The following is a 19,902-nucleotide window of genomic DNA, read 5'->3' as shown; positions in this document are numbered from 1 at the left end:
TTCTGGCCACAAACTATGACCTGAAAAGATGGAATATAAGCAAGCACAGATGTGCATGAGCAAGTGAGGAAGACGGAAGGGAGCACACAGAATCCTAGGCCCGACCAACGCAAATCACAGGAGGTTCAGAGCAGGAAAATCTTCTAATATACGGAAACCAGAAAGGTTCGTGGGATTTCAAAGAGTCTTGATATTACAGCACACTGAAGAAATTCCATTTGACTGCATGCGGGCTCGTGCAATGTTTCTACAGCAGGAGGCGGGAAGACAGAGTTAATCCACCCTTTAAATCCCACCTCCCCTGAAAAACCTTCCCCAATCCCTGCAATCCACACGGACCTCCCCTTTCTGTGCCATGGTCTCCAGTGGCATCGCCTGTGTTTGTCTGGTCTCCGTGGGTCAGGTCAGGGTGTAGACTGCAGAAGAGTATACAGCCAAGGATCCAGACCTGGCTCCAAGTCTCAGTTGAGTCGCCAAGATCAGAACAGATGGTGGATGAGAAGTCCAGGTCTGAGAAAGAGAAAGAATAAGCCCTGCTTCTCTGTCAGAGCAGATGATCGGCTGAAAATCTGGGGAGACAAGTACATCCTGAGGAGTTAAACGGGAATCTAAGATGAAGGCAGGATAGATCCAGAGCCCCGCGGGTCGGAGAAGTCAAAGCAAGAGCACCGAAGGGCGGGAACACCAAACTTAGGGCTGACTCTAGCAAACCCCCTTATCCTCAGGCCTTTGTTTAGGATCACACTTCTGCCACCAGTCCCCATCCTTGGCCCAGAGGGGGGCAGGCACAGGTGTGGTTGTGATTACGTGACGGGGGGTTGGGCAGTGTTGAAGGGGCAGCAGGGCGCTGTTTTAAATCTTCCCACTGCTCTTGATTGCGACACCTGTAAAGATGCAATGAAGGACATATTCCTTATGCCCGAGGACGGGGTCAGGGCCGTAAACCTGTCTCCCCTGGCGCCTTGCTGCATGCTGGGCCTGATCAAGGACGTGTCAGCAGGTGAGTGATTTAAAAACAGATGCTGTGGAAGGCAGTACGGCGTCTCCTCAAAAAATTAAAACTAGAACTACCATATGCTTGAGCAATTCCGCTACTATTTACCCCACAGAAAACGAAAGCATTGACTCAGACACTGGTTCACCTCTGCGTTCGCTGCCGTCGATAGCCAGAGTAGGGACGCAGCCCCCGGGGCCGTCGGTCGATGAATGGATAAAGAAGAGGTACACGTACGTGCGACGGAATATCACTCGGCCGTGGAAAAGAGTGGGGTCTGCCGTTCACAGCCACATGGGTGGACCCAGAAGGTATCGCGCTGAGTGAGACACGCCAGAGACAGACAAATACCAGAGGATTTCACTCCTATGTGGAATCAAAAAAGCAGAACAAACAAAAAGCCGAATCAGACCTATCCATACAGAGAACAAACTGTGGTCACCAGAGGGGGGTGAGGTGGGGGGGATGGGCAAAATGAGGCAAGGGGGGGCGGGAGATCCAGGCTTCCAGGTGTGGAAGGAGAAAGTCACGGGGAGGAAGGCACAGGGAAGAGTCGGTGATCCCGCAGTCAGGTCGTGTGGCGATAGATGGTTCCTGCGCTTGCGGCGAGCACAGAAGGACAGTCTGGAGTGTACACCTGAAACCAACACCACAAATTTAGAAAGAGACTCCAAAGGTGTGATAATTTTAATTAGTAAAATAAAGAGCAAATGAAGCGACCAATCTTCACGTATCCTATTTACTTATGTCGTTCAGCTGGCAACTGTAGTCATAACTGTCTCTATTGTGCATTTCCTAGAAATTGAAGCTGGCTTTTTTGAAAGCTAAGTAATTCATCTTGAAATAAACCTAAAAAGGCAAACAAACTACTGTTTGGACCGTAATGATGTGAGAGCTCAACCACTGGGGGCATTGCGTGGACCTCCTATACAGTGCATCCTTGTAGCCCTCGCGCTCTCGGGGTTAGGTCCAAGGGGACAAGCCAGGCAACCACTGTTTCTGTTTGACCATCACCTGTGGTTGAATACTCCACTTATAATGCCTGATTTTATGAAACAGCTGCTGTAATGGAATATGTCTGACATCAGAAATGTCATATTAATGGCTTAGTTAAAAAAAAAATCCCTAATGCTGCTATGGTAAGAAGGGGTGTTCTCAACGATAGATGGAGAGTTTATCGAAAAGAATGAAATCTACTCAATGTCAAGTAGATCAAAGCGCATTGAAAAAAACCTTTTTTTAAAGATTTTGTTTATTTATTCATGAGAGAGAAAGAGAGAGAGAGAGAGAGGCAGAGACACAGAGAAGCAGGCTCCATGCAGGAAGCCTGATGCGGGACTCGATCCCGGGTCTCTAGGATCACGCCCTGGGCCAAAGGCAGGTGCTCAACAACTGAGCGACCCACGGATCCCCTGGAAAAAATTTTAAGACAGAGAGACAGCTGAGGATTTATTTCCAAGTAAAGAACCAGGCATGCAACCAGCAGAGACACACAAGTATTTCAGGCCCAACACTGCAAGGGTGTGTATTTGTTCTTATGTAAATTTAGTATCAAATGTAGGGTCTTATCATCCACGTGAAAGGATTGACTGAGATTTTTCTAATCATAACCCTGTGTCCTAAGGGAGAGAACGTCAGAAGCGATGAAACAAGAAACATCTCACCAAAAAGTGAGATGTTAGTCACAATTATTCAAGTTCCCCTAGGACAACAGTCACTTCAATCCTGTGTGTATTGGTGTGAACAAGCTAGGTTGTGCTGCAGTAACAAATACTTCCCTAAATATCACTGGTTTAACACTTACCGATTTCTCAACCCCACGAAATCTCTGCCTGTGCAGAGATCCTTCTGGGCAGCTCAATGTACTTGCACCTAATAGCTATGAAATCTGGGGCATGTAATTTCAGGGTCACCATGGCCCCAGAAGAGAAAGCATGAGGTTGCACATCAGCTTTTTTTTTTTTTAATTTTCTTTCTATTTTTTAAAGTAATCTCTACACCCAACATGGGGCTTGAACTCACCACCCAGAGATCTAGAGTCACATGTTCTACCAACTGAGCCTGTCTGGTGCCCCAGCACCTCAGCTTTTAAATACATCAGCCCGTTGGCTACGGATTTACAAGAGGGCTGAGAGATGTGAAAACATGGGATATTTGGTGAGACATGAGCATCTGTCCCACCATGCAGCCCTACCTGCTAGGAGACGTTGCAGGTTAATCCCAAGGGTTCTCCTTAGGGGATTTTCTCCAGCCACCTTTCAATTTGTTAGACTGTTAATGACACACACATGCTAGAAATTAATTATACCCACAAGGGATTACTCAGGAGCCTTTCTGCCTTCCCCAAATGCTTGTGTCCTATCTCATTTTTGAAGATCCTTCTTAGCAGATATGAGTGTTTCTCCACCTGCAGAAGGATTGGGCTGCTAGGCGCTGGCTGGGTGGCAGCTCCCATGGTGCCTACACATCTCCCAGCCCAGGGCAGTCCTGGTTGGCCATTGATGAGACCTGAGTGCACAACATCGTCAAAGGTTTTTGTCTCTTCCCATACAGAAATCACTTTGTCTGTTGGTGTCACCTGCCAGCCGCCGGCTCCTGCGCCTGCTCTTCGGCTCCCTGCCCGCTCCAACCAACCATGCTCTCCGCCCTCGCCCGCCCTGCCGGCGCCGCTCTCCACCGCAGCTTCAGCACCTCGGCCCAGAACAATGCTAAAGTAGCTGTGCTGGGGCTTCCGGAGGAATTGGGCAGCCCCTTGCGCTGCTTCTCAAGAACAGCCCCTTAGTGAGCCGCCTGACCCTCTACGATATTGCTCATACACCCGGAGTGGCCGCAGATCTGAGCCACATCGAGACCAGAGCAACCGTGAAAGGCTACCTCGGACCTGAGCAGCTGCCGGATTGCCTCAAAGGCTGCGATGTGGTGGTTATTCCAGCCAGAGTCCCAAGAAAACCAGGCATGACACGGGATGACCTGGTCAACACCAACGCCTCAATTGTGGCCACCCTGACTGCTGCCTGCGCCCAGCATTGCCCTGAGGCCATGATCTGCATCATTTCAAATCTGGTCAACTCCACCATCCCAATTGCAACGGAGGTTTTCAAGAAACACGGAGCTTACGACCCCAATAAAATCTTCGGGGTGACGACCCTGGACATTGTCAGGGCCAACACTTTCATTGCAGAACTAAAGGGTTTGGATCCCGCGCGAGTCAATGTTCCTGTCATTGGCGGTCATGCTGGGAAGACCATCATCCCCCTGATCTCTCAGTGCACTCCCAAGGTGGACCTTCCCCAGGACCAGCTGAGAGCCGTCACTGGGCGGATTCAGGAGGCTGGCACGGAGGTGGTGAAGGCCAAAGCTGGAGCAAGCTCTGCCACCCTGTCCATGGTATACGCTGGAGCTCGGTTTGTCTTCTCCCTTGTGGATGCAATGAATGGGAAGGAAGGAGTTGTCGAATGTTCCTTTGTTAAATCCCAGGAAGCAGACTGTGCCTATTTCTCCACACCATTACTGCTGGGGAAAAAGGGCATCAAGAAGAATCTAGGCATTGGCAAGATCTCCCCTTTTGAAGAGAAGATGATAGCAGAAGCCATCCCCGAGCTGAAGGCCTCCATCAAAAAGGGAGAGGAGTTTGTGAAGAACATGAAATGAAAGGGCAGTCAGCTAGCAATCCGTTTCCCTAACTTATGAAGGCATCATGTCCCTGCAAAGCCATCTCCTGCCCTCATGTTTCCGTTGCGTTAACCACCAGTGTCATGTTAACGTCACCGCCCCTTCCAATCGCAAGTCTGTCAATGTGTGCATCAATAAAAGCAGGCTTCCGTTTTCTTTAAAAAAAAAAAAAAAAAAAGAAAGAAATCACTTTATCACCTTACTTCCTACTTCGGGACATGGTTTTGCTGGCATTAATTGGATGATTCTCTCTAGGAATGAATACCTGCACCGTGCAAGTCTACCTTCCTAGTTAACAGCCTCAGTCAAGTAAGGTTGCTAGGGCCACTGCCATTCCTGGAAAAATGGGGGTGGCAATATTCTGGGCTTCAGATCTTATTCATTTTTGTTTAAACTTTGCTTTAAAAAAAATCCCTTCTTTTTTTTTATTTTTACCGTGGAGAAATCTCCATATAATATTTTCCAACAGAGTTCGCCAAGAACATATCTTCAGTGGGAAGCACTACATGTGTTACCATTTAACACTGATATATCACTTCAACATGCATGCAATAGCAATGTGCCTTACCCAGCTGCGTGAACTCATGCAGGTGGCACCGGATGGGTGCCTTGGGTTCCCTTCCAGCTCTCAAGTACTTTCATCATGCTGTGACCTTGACTGAGTCACTCAACATTGCTCTGGCTGGGTTTCCACAGAGAGGCGAGAGATGAACAGACATGGCATGTGTAAATACATGTTCTTTGAGGAAAGGGAGAGTGTCATGTGAATTTAATAGTGCAGCATGAGGACTTGCCTGTGCATACACAATATATATCACTCGTGGGAGATGTCAACTCCATCCTCGTGGTTTATAAAGAAGATGGGACAAGCAGATTTACTCTATTCTGCGTAACAAGAGTGGTCTTCAAACATACCATCAACCCCCAGAGTCCCATATTCCATTTCCCAGTTACTGTTCCTTTACCAAAAGGTGATGGGTTTTTTTCAAGTCTGCTTAAACCCACTGCCTTTCCAATCTAGCTGGAAAATCTTTTTCTCATTTTAACAGCTGATTTAATTTTTTTTATTTACTTTGGGATTCTTCAGACTATGACTTTCCTTATCTCTGCTGGTCTTCACTTAACAATCTCTGGACTCGTTACATTAGAAATGCACAGTTGAGCAACACTTTCCAGGAAAGAAGAGTTTGGGGACCTGCTTCCTGGAAATATTAACAGACCCTTGGTGAGAAACGACTCTTCCATTAAAATTGATTAGTAAAATCAAGACCAGAAGATGCTTTTGGCAATGTTTTTCAATGTGTTTGCTAATATTTCATTTCAAAGGATATTGATTAAATTTGTATTGTTTTTGTAGCCCAATGAGGCAGAGTTAATAGTGTATTTTTAAGAATTACATTTCTTTGTTAGATTAAGCCTGACATTTCTTTGTGCTCTAATGCCTCATCACATAACAGTTCTTGAAAAATCTGGGGTAACACTGACATCAAAATATTTGATTGACTCATACTTAGTCAAAGAATGTGTGCTCTGAGTAAAGAAAACAAAATTCAATCTACACTGTGTCCTTACATGACAAAACTGACCAAATAAAATGTGAAAGTTGACTTGGAACCACATCATGGAAAATACTGAGGACCGTGATGAGGAGTTTGGAATGTGTTAAGTAGAAGATGAAGATCCTCTAGAAGGTTTGCAGCCATATATCATCTCATTGTTGTAACAAAATAATCTCGCCAGCATGAAGAATGGATGGAAAAAAAGAACATGAAGGAAAGAAGACCAGTTAAGGGGACAGTAGTTTAAGTGAGACCAAAGCCAGTTGAGTGACAGTGAGAATGAGGGGGACAAAGTGATCAATGTCTCAAAGGCAAAATGGTCAGATCTTAGTAACCAATGGGGTAGAGACAGTGGGGACTGAAAAGTGACAATCATAGAGACAAATGACTTGTAAACAGATGTGTGTGGCATTGATGGCAAAAGGCAAAACCAATACTTCTAAATCCCCTCCCGCTCCCGTACTTCTTTTTGATGGCACACCCAGTCTGAATTTATTGGATCACTGACAGTCTCAGTCTTTATTACCTATGACAAACTCTGAGGCCAGGAACCATGGCCCCCATATCTGTATTTTTTGGATCGGCTGATGCTAAAGGAAAGGCAAAGCAACAGGAGATTAGAAAAAAAAAAAAACCCTACTTCCTCTCTTATCTCAATAGCCCACACACTGAAAAAGGGCAGGGCATCAATATACGAAAAACGGGATTTCTGAAAACACTCTGATTCTGCACCATAGGCTCTGAGGATCTGTCATTGGTGACCAAAGGGCCATCTGACCACTTGAGAGCTGCAGAGCCTCAGGACTGCAGAGATGCTTCTCAGCGTAGAGCACTCTAGAGAGCCGAGCTTTGGGGATAAACTGGAATATACTACTGATTTCTATTTGACTCTGCATATCACTAAATTGTCTTGGCATCTCATTCATAAATAAATAAGAACTTTACAGTTTATCCTCAACTAATTTGCAGTGTCTGAGCAATCTTCTTAGGCATTTTCTCAGGTAACCTATTGACCCAAAAAGATGGGTTATCTTACCTCGGTGGACTGAGCTCACCATTATTTATAAGAATGGTTCTCATGAATGTTTAGGAGGACCTCGTAATGAAGCTCTTTTTTTCTTGGGCATTTGGCTGAGAAGGAAAGAAGAGAAGGGGACCTATCTGTGTTCTCTAGAGTGATTATCCAAGACAGGCTTTAAGAAAAGACACATAGGGATGAGTCCATTCCATTCTCATTCCAATGAACAGTTGCTGAAAAACATGGAAGATGCTGGAAGGATCAGAAAGCAGAACGTACACTCAAAGAACTGAGTGACTGTTCAAGGAAATAAGTTCTAATTCTCAGTAAGTTATAAGAAGAGTGTTCCTGGGTCATTGAATTAGGGACCATCAAGAAGCTGGAACTTACTTACATGAGGCCTTCAAGGAGGATAGTTCTTCAGCAAGGAAAGAAGCAGAGAGGCAGTATCGAGCTAGTGAGATGCATGATGTGAAGCAAGAAAGCCTTTGCGTTGGTCAAGAGGAATAAGGCTGAGATGGGAGGGAGTGCACTGCTCACGTCACTGAAAAGTATAGGATTCCATCTTTGGAGACTCGTGTGCCACCACCAGAACACCATCCCTCCACCTGTCAGCTCTGCCTTTCTGTGTGTTGACTTGGTAGTAAGGAAGGCTTTCAAAGGTTGCAAAAAAGAACTGCCATGGGCTGTAGGCTCCCTCCGCCTCTCCTTTGCTGCCCCAGCAGAGCCGTGGGAAACACCACTTCTTTCCAACTGATCCACTTCAAGATTGCCTGCGATTGGACCAGTGCAGTTACCTATCCTTCCATGGTCAGAAGGATAAAATACATGGATTAGTCAAGTCTGGGCTACACGTGGGTCCAGGGGATGGGGCCAAATATAACTGGCTATTGTTGGATATTGCTGAAAAGACGAAATGAGACATTCTCTATAGCATAAATGCACCTGGATGTGGTGTAGATCAACTTGAGATCAACAAAAAATAACTTACTGGAATTGCGAAAAATACGGTAGGAGGAAGTACTGAGGTACGGTCAGGAAATAAATTTATTTTTTATTTTTATTTTATTTTTATTATTTATTTCTTATTTTTATTTTATTTTTGCAGTAAAACACGGGAGATCCATGAATACTTTTGAACAGGGTGATACTGTTTGGGTTCAAATGACACTCCGATTTCAAATATCCAATTAAAATGTTCATTCATGGAGAAGAAAGTTTATTAGATGCATTAAGATTATATATTTATGGGAAAGCTATGTTTAGTTGAGAATGTTCATATATAAGCAAGTAAGGAGGGGTTTTTTATTTTATTTGTTAATTAATTAATTTATTTATTTTTATTTATTTATTGAAAGACAGAGAGAGAGTGCACACACGCATACACACAAGTTGGGGAGAGGAGGTAGAGGGAGAGAGAATCTCAAACAAAATCCCCACTGAGCATGGAGCCCAGTGTAGGACTTGATCCCACGACCCTGAGATCATAACCTGAGCCTCAAACGAGAGTCAGATGTTTAACCCACTGAGCCACCTCGGTGCCCCATAAGTAAGGTTTTCTAAATATTTATGAAATTATATAAAAGTGTAAAAGAAGACTTGATTTGTCTAAGTTAATTCTATCAGAGTAACATCACACCTTAGCCGCCATGAATGTAAGATCAAGAGAGGCCCACATTTCTTTTATTAATTCGCCTGTTCATTCATTATATTCCTCCTTCTACATGCAAGCCGTTTCAGCCATCGTGGCTTGGATCCAAAGAGAAATATGGATTTAGCCCTGTGCACCTGAATATTAGTATGGAATAAGAGAAAACTAACCCGTACTTCTTCAGTGAATCCCAAATCTGTACCCAGGTAGTGAACTAAGCAATACACATACTCTGCGAGGCAAATATTGTCTCCCTTTTAGAGAAGAGTAAACTGAGTTTCAAAGAATTTAAAGAAAATACCACTAAGAAACACACCTAGTAAATGCCAGGGGTGTAGACTTCAACACTGGCCTGTGTTCCTTCCATTCTACTGGACTACCTTTCCACATCTGAATTTGCCAAGGTTAGTGTCTCTAAGTCACTGGCTAGAGTCCCAATTTTATTTTATTTCATTTTATTTTATTTTTAAAGATTGTATTTATTTATTCATGAGAGACACAGAGAGAGAGAGGCAGAGACACAGGAAGAGGGAGAAGCAGGCCCCACGCAAGGAGCTCAATGTGGGACTCGATCTTGGGACCCCAGGATCACACCTTGAGCCACACCTTCAGCTCAACTGCTGAGCCACCCAGGCGTCCCAAGAGTCCCGATTTTAAAAGAAGAGAGTTTCACTGTTGATGAAATTGTGTGTCGGAGATGAGTTTATGATTTGCCAAAAGCAATAGCTGTTCTACATCGTGGGAACTTAAATATCACACACGTACAGAGAAGGAGAGAGAAAGACAGGCAGAGACAGACAGAAGTAAATACAGAGAGAGAAATAGAGGACATCTCCCTACCACACATTCCTCATGTATACTTCTGACTGCTGTAAACTGTGATGTTAGATTCCCCGGACACCCCGAGTACCTAAGAATACTGAGGGGCCCCTGGAGGCGTCTGTCTTTGGCTCAGGTCACGATCTCGAGATCCTGGGACTGAGTCCAGAGTTGGGCTCCCCACTCAGGGCAGAGTCTTCCTCTCCCTCTGCCAACCACCTCCCCCCCAACTCACGCAATGCTCTCTCTCTCTCTCTCAAATAAACAAATAAAATCTTTAAAACAAAATAAAATAACACTGAAGGGGGGCCTTTTGTAAAGTGAAATTTCTTTTTTTTAATTTTTTTTTTATTATTTATTTATGTAGTCATACAGAGAGAGAGAGAGAGAGAGAGAGAGAGAGGCAGAGACACAGGCAGAGGGAGAAGCAGGCTCCATGCACCGGGAGCCCGACGTGGGATTCGATCCCGGGTCTCCAGGATCGCGCCCTGGGCCAAAGGCAGGCGCCAAACCGCTGCGCCACCCAGGGATCCCAAAAGTGAAATTTCTTAATGTGGCTACCTTACTGTCCATTATTTTAGACACAAACATAACCGAGGAATCTTCAGGCTTTATCCCCATGCGTTTTGAATTAAAAAAAAAAAAAAAAATGTGATTGGCCTGTGGCTCCAGACAAGAACAAGCCGCCAAAATGTTAACTATGTTATCTGAAACTTAATGTTTCAAACTTGAAGCCATCCTGAATATGAAAGATGGGTGCTGGCTCAGAGCCGGGGACATAGCTTAGGTGACACCCCATCACCCGGGGTAACACATTTTCCTGAATGCTTCGCGTCTATCGACAGCCTCCCAAACGACAAGTCCAAATTCTGATGTGGTTCAATGTATTTGAGCACAGCCATCCTAGAGGCTCATAAAAGGCCTAGTTAGCCTCTGACCAACTCTGTCTAATATTTATGGAGAGAACCCCATAAAACAAACATACTTCCGGTTGCTTGCTCATGAATGGGTATTGGACCTACCCTCCACCGCTCCCTAAAGCTAGCACAAGTGGTTTTTTTTTTTAAGATTTTATTTATTTATTCATGAGAGACACAGAAAGAAAGAGAGAAGCAGAGGGAGAAGCAGGCTCCATGCAGGGAAACCACGCGGGGACTCAATCCCGGGTCTCCAGGATCAGGCCCTGGACTGAAGGTGGCTCTAAACCACTGAGCCACCCGGGCTGCCCCCACAAGTGGTATTTGAAGAGCAAGGCAAATTCCATTTTGATTCTGAAGCCTAGTCAGATGCACTTTGACTAGTGTTCCAAATTTTAGGGGGCAGCTTCACCACAGAGATCTTCTCGCACACCCCTTGAGTTGGCCATGAATCCGTGAATGTAGGAATGTTTCAGTCTACGTGGAAAACACAAAGGCACTGTGGCCAGCTCAGACCAAGAAAGAGTTACACTAGGACACCCTGGGCAAACCAATGGACAGAACCAATAGCTGAAGGAAAGGTGTGGTGGCTTCCATACTCCTTTGTCCCACTCCCAGTTTGAAGATTATGCTCTTCCAATCTGACCACGGATTGCACATCAAAAGCCTGAAATTTTCATATACCACTAACCCAGGAATTCCCCTTAAAATAAACTTATCTTAGAGAAAATAGCCAAAGCTACACATCAAGGTTTAGTGACAAAGAATGTTCATTAGGGCATAATTTCATTAGTGAAAACTTGACAACATCGTAGAAACTCAACAATAGGTGTGTTAGCTGTGTATTGGTGTGTGGACAACCTGCTCAGGGGCCGCAACGACACAAGTCCATTATCTCACAGTTTGGTTGAGCGGGCTTTCTGCTTGGAGTCTCACCGAGCTCCAGTCAAGGTGTCCATAGGGCCCTATTCCCTCCCAGGGGCTGTAAGGGAGCATCCGTCCCCATTGCCTTGCTATAGTAGAAGGGACGTCCTCATTTTCTTGCTGGCTTTCAGCTAAGGCCACTCCCGGGTTCTAGAAACTACCCACATCTGTTGGTTCTTGGCTCCCGTCCTCCATCTGCGAGGCCGGCCACAGTGGGACCCGCCCGCCCCCCGCCCCCGCCATATGTCTGTGACCTGTGCTTCTGCTTCCCTCTTGCTCCGTGACATACCCGTGTCATCACACTGGGCCGGCTGATGGCCCGAGACAACCTCCCTGTCTGAAAGCGGGGACCTTAATCCTATCTGTAAACTTCCCTTCATGCAGTAATGTCACAGTCGCAGAACCCAGGGACTGGGGCATGTGGATCTTTGGGGGGCCTACCACAGACAGGGTCAGTTGGCTAAAACCGGGGACGTGCATGAACCAAAATGGAATATGAATAAAAGTAACGGTGTGGAGAAATATTTAATGGCATCTGGAAAAACGCTAAGTGGAATATCACATTGAAAAATGTCGAAATAGGGATCCCTGGAGGGCTCAGCGGTTAAGCATCTGCCTTCGGCCCAGGGTGTGGTCCTGGAGTCCCTGAATCAAGTCCTACATCGGGCTCCCTGCCTGGAGCCTGCTTCTCCCTCTGCCTGTGTCTCTGCCCCTCTCTCTGTGTGTGTGTGTCTCTCATGATAAATAAATAAAATCTTAAAAAAAAAAAGAAAAATGTCTAAATATAAGAAAAAAATGCAGGTTCCCCAGTTGTATGGACAGTTTCAGCTCATTTTTTATAGGGTAAACATAATCTGTAGTTGGAAACGTCTCAGTATCAGTCTGTATCTCTCCGTGTATTCATCGATCAATCCTTATAAATCTGTGGAGGCGCAAAGATCTACCCAAGAATGCTAAGTGGTTATTCAGCAGGGGGATTGCTAGTGAATTTCTTTTTTTTTAATACATTTATTTTTTATTGGTATTCAATTTGTCAACATACAGAATAACACCCAGTGCTCATCCCATGAAGTGCCCCCCTCAGTGCCCGCCGCCCAGTGAATTTCTTGAGATGAAGACCTTTTTTTGGAATCTATGTCAATGATTAAGTGCGGCATCTGTAACACACACACACACACACACACACACACACAATAGTATTTTAAAAATCAAAACCTTCTCTTGGAAGCAGAGAGCCCTTTGGCCAGACAGGTGACCCTCCCCAGCACTATACACTGTTTCCCCCAGGGATAGTCTCATCCCCGTGGGACTGAGCTGAATTCCCACAGGACAACCCCAATCCTGGCAGCCTGCCCCAATTCTGAGGAATCCGGGGTCTTCGGCCCCGAGGCCCAGTACCTGTGGAAACAGGTTACAGGACGAGAGCCTCGCGATCGTCTCCAGCTGTGCTTCGCGTTGCCTCCTGTCATCTTGGAGACATCTTCTGACGTGGGGCCTCCTGAAACACCCACGTGTCCGTGTCGCGTTTGGTTTAAATTTCAGATAGCTAAAAATAAGTCCTTCCCCTCCTTTTGGTTTTAAAGTATAAGCAGATCTAGTTTTTGATGCACCACGCTTATAAACGAAGCAGCTCGCTGTCCCCACCCAGAGACAGCCAGGGCAGCCCCCGAAAGAAGGCTCTGTCCTTAACAGTCTACGTTCCAGTGTGGTTTCCGCAAGGACACGCTGTATACAAACTTTGTTCCTAAGGTTATTTCTAGTGGTGCAAAATTGACTTCAATTCACAAAAATCATGTGGTGCGTTCCCATGTAAGTTGGATGCTCTGCTCTAAAGAAAACAGAGGGTTGTTGGGTTTTTTTCTTAATCTTCTTCAGCAACCACTCCCGTTTATGGGAGATCAACTTCCGCCCTCGGGATCATACTTAGATCAGCCTCCAAATGGGGCTTCATTCTTGCAGGACCCGGCGGAGACTCACACCCGCACCTAAGACGCTGCGGACTGTGTCCGAGCCGGTGGGTGGAGTGGCCCAGAGCGCGAGGGTTAAGTGTGGGTCCCCCCAGAGCCACGGGGTAACACCGTCCTTGGGTCTGAATCTTGTAACTGGCCTTTACCAGCTGTGTCACCAGGGGCCGGTTACTCAACCTCGCATGCCCCCATTTGAGAGATGAATTCGATGGTATCATGTGCGTTCTAGAAGCTCTGTGAGGCTTCCGTGAATCAGACACATAAGGTACTCAAGATACTGCCCCGTCCACGTGGGCTGTAGCACTTGCCATGGAGGCACGAAAGGGAGTAGCAGTATCGGGAATGGGATTGATCATTGAGAGGAGAAAGAGAGAGGAAGGGAGGAGGGGAGGAGGGGGGATGGAAGGAAAGGAGGAAGGAAGGGAGGAAGGATGGAGGAGGGAAGGGATGGAGGATGGAAGAGGAAAGGGAGGAAGAGAGGGAGGGAGGAGGGAAGGTAAGAAAGAGGGAGGGAGAGAGGGAGGGGAGGGAGGAAGGATGGAAGGAAGAGAGGAAGGAGGGAAGGAAGGAGGGGAGGGAGGGAGGAGGGAAGAAGCTTCTTCAAGAGAATCATGACCGACCGTGTATAAACAGCACAAGAAGCCCCCCGCCCCAACCCGGGGGAGGCCCATCCGTGCACCGCACAGCTCCGAGCCGGCGGTTCCAAGGTCCCAAGCTGCCCACGTCTGGGCTCAAGGGCGCCCCCCTCCCCCCACACACACACTGATGGAGCCCCAACCACAGAGGGCATTGGGGGTCAACCTCCCGTGGGGACGGCGGCAGTGTGGGGGCACGGCCGGGCAACGACCCAAACTCCCATCCCGAGTCCTCCACTAGATCCTGCGCCTGCTTCCCCGCGGGGACCTGTCCAGTCACATGAAGCGAACACTGAAGGGCTGCCTGCCCCCGCAGCACTCCCCGCTCAGGGTATTTGGGGGATTGGGGCTGGAGGGATGGAAGAATGACAGGCTCTGGCTGGTGGGTCCCCGTTGGTCCCACATGTTTGCAAGTGCAGCCCCAGAGCTCCTCCAAATACACCGGGGCTTTGTGTTTTTGGGGTGATCTTACATTTACTTTCTTTGTAGTCCTCCTCTCCCTCCTCTCTCCCCTCCTCCTCCCCCTTCTCTCCCCCCCACCCCCACCCAGCCCCCTTGGGATCATCTCCAACAATAGGTTTGAGCTGGAACACAACCTTCCTAACCTGATTTTCTCCTGTGGCTCAGCCCCCGTATCCAGACCAGGACTCAAGTGGGAAGCACCCGGCAAGGTCGCGAGCCTGTAACGCCATCGCCTGCTGGAGCAGCCCCTTTAGAACACAGGTCGGCTTCAGCAATTCGCCCCAAGTCGTCGACCTGAAAGTGTCAGGAAGTCTCTAGAACACCTCGGCGTGCCAGGTTTCCCAACCAGTGTCACTGAAGCCTCCGGGCCCAGCACCACGCACGCACGCTGCCTTCCAAGATTTCATTATGTACAATTTTTCCGGATATTTTTGCCACAGCATGACGGGAACCACCAGATTTCCAGTTTGCAGGGTTTCCCTTTGCTTCCTGCGACCCAGTCAGCGCTGAGCTGCTTATTTTCGGTCTTGTTAGGGCAGCAGCCCAGTAGGTCAGAGGTAGCATGAGCTGCTGTCACCAAGGGACCGACGGCGCAGTGGCTTATGCAGGACGGACCTATTACATTCTAATGATCTCAAAATATGTGGTGGTTTTTTGTTGTTGGTTTTTTTTTTCATTTTTGAACGACTCTAGAATGGGACTGTGTCTTGTAATCAACAGCATCTCGGCATCATGTCTTAATTGGTTATGTGTGTTCTCCTTTCTGAGGTTATAGGACATCGCTCTGCGATCTATGACATCTTGGGGGGATCTTTGCCTCATACCATGGCCAAGACACTGACCACCCAGGACTGGTAGGAGGGCGCCAACATCCCCAATACGTGACTCCCGCATGGGGGCCAAGGTGCTGCTCCATCACCTCCTGGGCAGCCAAACGTGGGGAAAGAGCCAGGGAAGGGCACGTCCATCCCTCCTAAAGGCACCACCTAGGAGTAGCCTGTAGGGTCTGTACTGTATCCTCTGGCCTGCCTGACACGTGTGCACACAACATCCATCAAAAGACACTTAAAAGCATAATCTCTGCCTGGACACGATGTTCTCAGCTTAGACTCAGCAGCGTGTTTTTAAGATAGGAAAAAAAAAAAAGGAGTGGATATCAGGATTGACCCACAGCCTTACCACACCTCTGCCTCCGAGTCCGCGCCCCCTCGGCTAACCCGGTGCCTTCCCACTCATCACCCCCGCACACCCAATCAGTTCCTTGACCTCCCAGATGCACTCACACGGGCCGTTGACATTTGTGCGGGTTGACTTACTGAAGCCGTGGCTTGGGGATGCAAGACCTCCACCCCGACGGTGGACGCAACCTCGGATCCAACGGGGGCCGTCTCTGTCCCCGTCTTCCTCCTGCTGTCGGCAGCCTCAGTGCGGGGACCTCGTCTAGTCTCCTCTCGCTGTCCCCTCTCACCTCACCCCTTCTCCGCACACCCTCTCCCTTTCACTCACTCATGTGTCAGCCCACATCCAGCGTAAAGATTGACTGTTTGATTGGGGGGGGGGGGCAGAGGGAGAGGGAGAGGGAGAGTCCAAGCTGAACGGGGAGCCCGGCTCGGGGATCAATGTCACGACCCCGTGATCATGACCTTCGCCGGAACCGAGAGCCAGACTCTCAATCAACCGAGCCCGCAGGCACCCAGCTCACACCCCATGGAGAGCCGGCTTTGTCCCTCTTCCCTGCCTTCCAACCCCGCAGCCCATGCCTCCGAGTCTCTCATCACCAAGCAGAACTTTTCCTACAGAAAGATAGACACGGTCCCTACGAGGCCCTCCGTAAAGGCGATGGTGTCATCATGCTGCTTCAGCAGGCCTGGGGGACCCGGGGGAGGGTGCGGAAATCAGGGCCAGATGCCTCACTCCCCACCCGACGTCACCTGATGCGAATCTGACCCGGGGAGAGGGGGGCGCAGTACATCCGTAGAGCTGAGCATCGTCTGCACACGCTGTGGGTGGTTTGGAGAACGAGTCTACACGTCAGAGGAGGCATCTCATCAGTTGTGAGGCATCCGGGGGCGCCCAGCCTCACGGCCCGCTCTCGGCCCCCACCTCCCATGCCTACAGCAGCTCCTCAGAGGCTCTCCCTGGGGCCTGGGGCCCTGCCGCTCACGTCTGTTGCCCTCGCCAGCTACCCGGCCTGACATCACGTGGGCCCAGCGGGCAGTCCCAGTCTCGGGCCGAGCGCCGTGGGACCTGGTGCCGTCCCGTGGCTCTGGCTGGCCTTCCCGGCATCTGCAGCTCACTGCCCCGCTCGAGCTCCCGAGTGGGGCAGCCCTGGGGCCCAGCCGGAGTCCTGGGCAGATGGGGCGGGTTGCACCCCACTCGGGGCATCGGGGGATGGAGGGGGGACAGTGGCTGGTGCCGCTCGTTGTCAGCCTCCAGGTTTGGGTCAGTTCCCGTGAGTTTGGGTCTGTTCCTGCCGTGCTTGAATCATACGAGTGACAGCCCGTCTCGATGGGAGGCAGGCCTGCGGGTTCTGCTTCCGTGGAATTACACGTGGATGCCTCATAGGGTACAGAGAAGGGAGCCCTGTGCGCCGTGGCTGGGCGCTGCGAGTGATCCCGCTCTCCCTAACTCTGTCCAGATGTGGATGCTCTGTGCCCATGCAAATTAGATGGCTTGCTTTCTTTTCGGCCTTGTCGAGAAGCTGCACTCTGACTCACACAGAAAGAAAAAAAAATGGAAAGAATGTGCGGGAACTACACATAAGACATGCTATTTTAATAGGACCGGCTCTGCTGAAGGGAAAATCAGGGCTTTTGTGCTGCAAACAACAGCATTTGCATCTGGAGGGGCTAGAACCCCCCCCCAGCCCCCCCAGCCCCCCCCCCCCCCCCCCCCCCCCCCCCCCCCGCCTAGTAAGAACCAAGGACGGCCTTCCCTCCTCGTCAGGGCGTCTGTCCGCTCTTTCCAGACTCGGCTTTCTGGTTTGGGTTCTAAGTCTTCTGGACCCGGAGCCACATCTGTTCTCTGCCCCCAGCCTTGCTGCGGTGACTCTAAAAGGGAAGAATTATTCCGAGATAATGGGCCCTCTGTAGAGCCTGCAGCAGTTTCCATTCTACTCCTCTCTCTCTCTCAAGTAGTGAACTGCAGTCAGGCCAACGTGGGCATCAAAACGCTCAGCACAAAAAGCGATTCACAGGGCCCGTCGTGTTTTGTGCGCCACAGAGTGTCTCATTTAAAACCCGTCCCACTAAAAGGCCCATTTTTACTAAATTGGGCTCTTACAAAACGGGAAAGATAAAGGAGAGAAGGGGGAAAAAGAGGCAACGCGTCCCCCTTTTCTGCCATCCTGGTGTCGTTTACTGGTCGCCCCCCGGGGAAGGCTCGTCCTGCAACAGCCGGAATCGAGATCATCTTCGTCCACCCCCGCCCCAAACCCTTCCTCCCTCCTCTGAGAAGGCACAGGGGGAGGCCCACGGACGGGGGGGGTCGTGGACCCCAGAAGTGAGCACGCAGCCGTGTCACGTGACGGCTTCCCAGCGGCTCCCCTACACACCCGACTCAGAGCGTGCCCGGGTCACAGACCGCGGCCTCCACGCACGGGTGTATGCACCCTGAGGTGGAGAAACAGGATCCCGGACAGAGTAACTCACGGCTGAACCCAGGTGTGCCCCTCAGTAAATGCCTTAGAACCTCTCCCCACACTCTGAGCATCTACGAGGGGTCTCCGGGCCACCCCACGCTTGACCCTGAAGCATCCCGGCGGCGGGCAGGCCAGCTCAGCTCCCCAGCATCTCCGAGCTCATCCCCGATGCAAGGGACACAGGGGCTCAACCAAGGCCTCTGTCCTCAGCCCCCGCGTCTTCCAGCCGCACCATCACGAGACGCCCTGGAGAAAGTGTCTCCAGCCTCTGACTGCCTAACCGGTTAGTGTCCCGAAGGGGGATTTCAGGCCTGGAGCTTATGTGGCGACAGGGAGGCCTCCTGTTTGCCTGGGACTCGGCACCGCAGGAGGCCACCCAGGCAGGCGGCACCTGGCGGCAGGGATGGGGACCGGGAGGGGGGTGGGAGGACTTTCATCTTCCTTAGTTCAAAGTACTTGCCCTGGGGGGCACCTGAGGGCTCCATCGTGAGGCATCTGCCCTCCGCTCAGGTCGTGATCTCGGGGTCCTGGGGTCAAGTCCCACATCGGGCTCCCTGGTCAGCGGGGAGCCTGCTTCTCCCTCTGCCTCTGCATCTCCCCCTGCGTGTGCGCTCTCTCTCTCTCTCTCTCTCTTTCAAATAAATAAATTAATCTTAAATTAAAAAAAAAAAAAAGATGAGGGACTCCAAAGGACCTGATGTGTCGATGGCACCTGCAGGGATCCCTGGGCCGCCCTGTCCTGCAGAGCCACGGGTCCCAGGCTAAGCAGAGGGCAGTGCTCTGACCCTCCGATGCCTCTGAAACCATCTTCCCGGGCGGCCAGAGAGCAGCCCGCCCACCTGGCTGGCCCGAAGCCCTGGGCAACCGTGTGACTGTGGGGAGGCTGGCGGCTCGAGTGGGAAGGAGAAAATAAGAGACTTGTTTGTGACTTTCCCCAGTGACCTTGAGCTCCGTCCTGATGCTTGTGTCACTGCACTGAGCAGAGGCCTGATGCAGACACTCTTACATAACGTGTGTGCTGGATGCCCCCCAACCCCGCCGCCCCGCTCAAGACAGAACAGGGCCTCCAGTTGCCCCGCGTTTGCCGCCGAAGCAGGCCTGGTCCACTCACAGCACATCAGGCCAAATGCGGCGGCGTGAATCGAGGTCCTTAAAAACGTTCCCATTCTTGGGGGCAGAAATCTTACTTTGGGGAATGTTAGCATAAGCGACCATTGGGGATCTATAGGTTAATGATCACCAGAAGTTCATCACAGCAGGGATATCGTCTCTCCAAGCTCCGGGTACTGCTGGGGGTTCGGGGAGATCTGAGCACCTGTGGTAGCCCAGCCCCAAGGGGACCTGAGCTGAGCAGGGCACAGTGGGGCTGAGAAGGAGCCGAGTTGTGGGGACACTCAGAGGGTGGCCAGACGTCCACCCTGGGGTCGGCAGAGGGGGCTGCTGCTTTTCAGTGAGCAGCTGCAAAGCATCCTGGGAAGCAGCTCACCCAGAGGGAGGGAGCCGTCCTTGCAGTAAAGGCTTGGACCTTAGATGCTGAGGCAAGAGAACGTCACTCCACTCCACCCCCCAGGATCTCAGGGGCTGTCTGAGGCCTAGGAGGAGGGAGGTGAGGAGGGGAAACCAAGTCATGTCACTGAACCGTGT

General features: G+C 49.9%; 1 pseudogene; it reads left to right on the top strand.

Annotated features, from left to right (window-relative positions):
- The first annotated feature begins 3,564 nt into the window (after positions 1 to 3,564).
- Positions 3,565 to 4,821, top strand: LOC112931961 (malate dehydrogenase, mitochondrial-like; annotated as a pseudogene).
- The last annotated feature ends 15,081 nt before the right edge of the window (positions 4,822 to 19,902 follow it).

Source organism: Vulpes vulpes, chromosome 10, assembly GCF_048418805.1.
Source record: "Vulpes vulpes isolate BD-2025 chromosome 10, VulVul3, whole genome shotgun sequence".
NCBI classification, from domain to species: domain Eukaryota; kingdom Metazoa; phylum Chordata; class Mammalia; order Carnivora; family Canidae; genus Vulpes; species Vulpes vulpes.
Note: the sequence above shows the minus strand (reverse complement) of the source record. Positions and strands in the feature narration are given on the sequence as shown.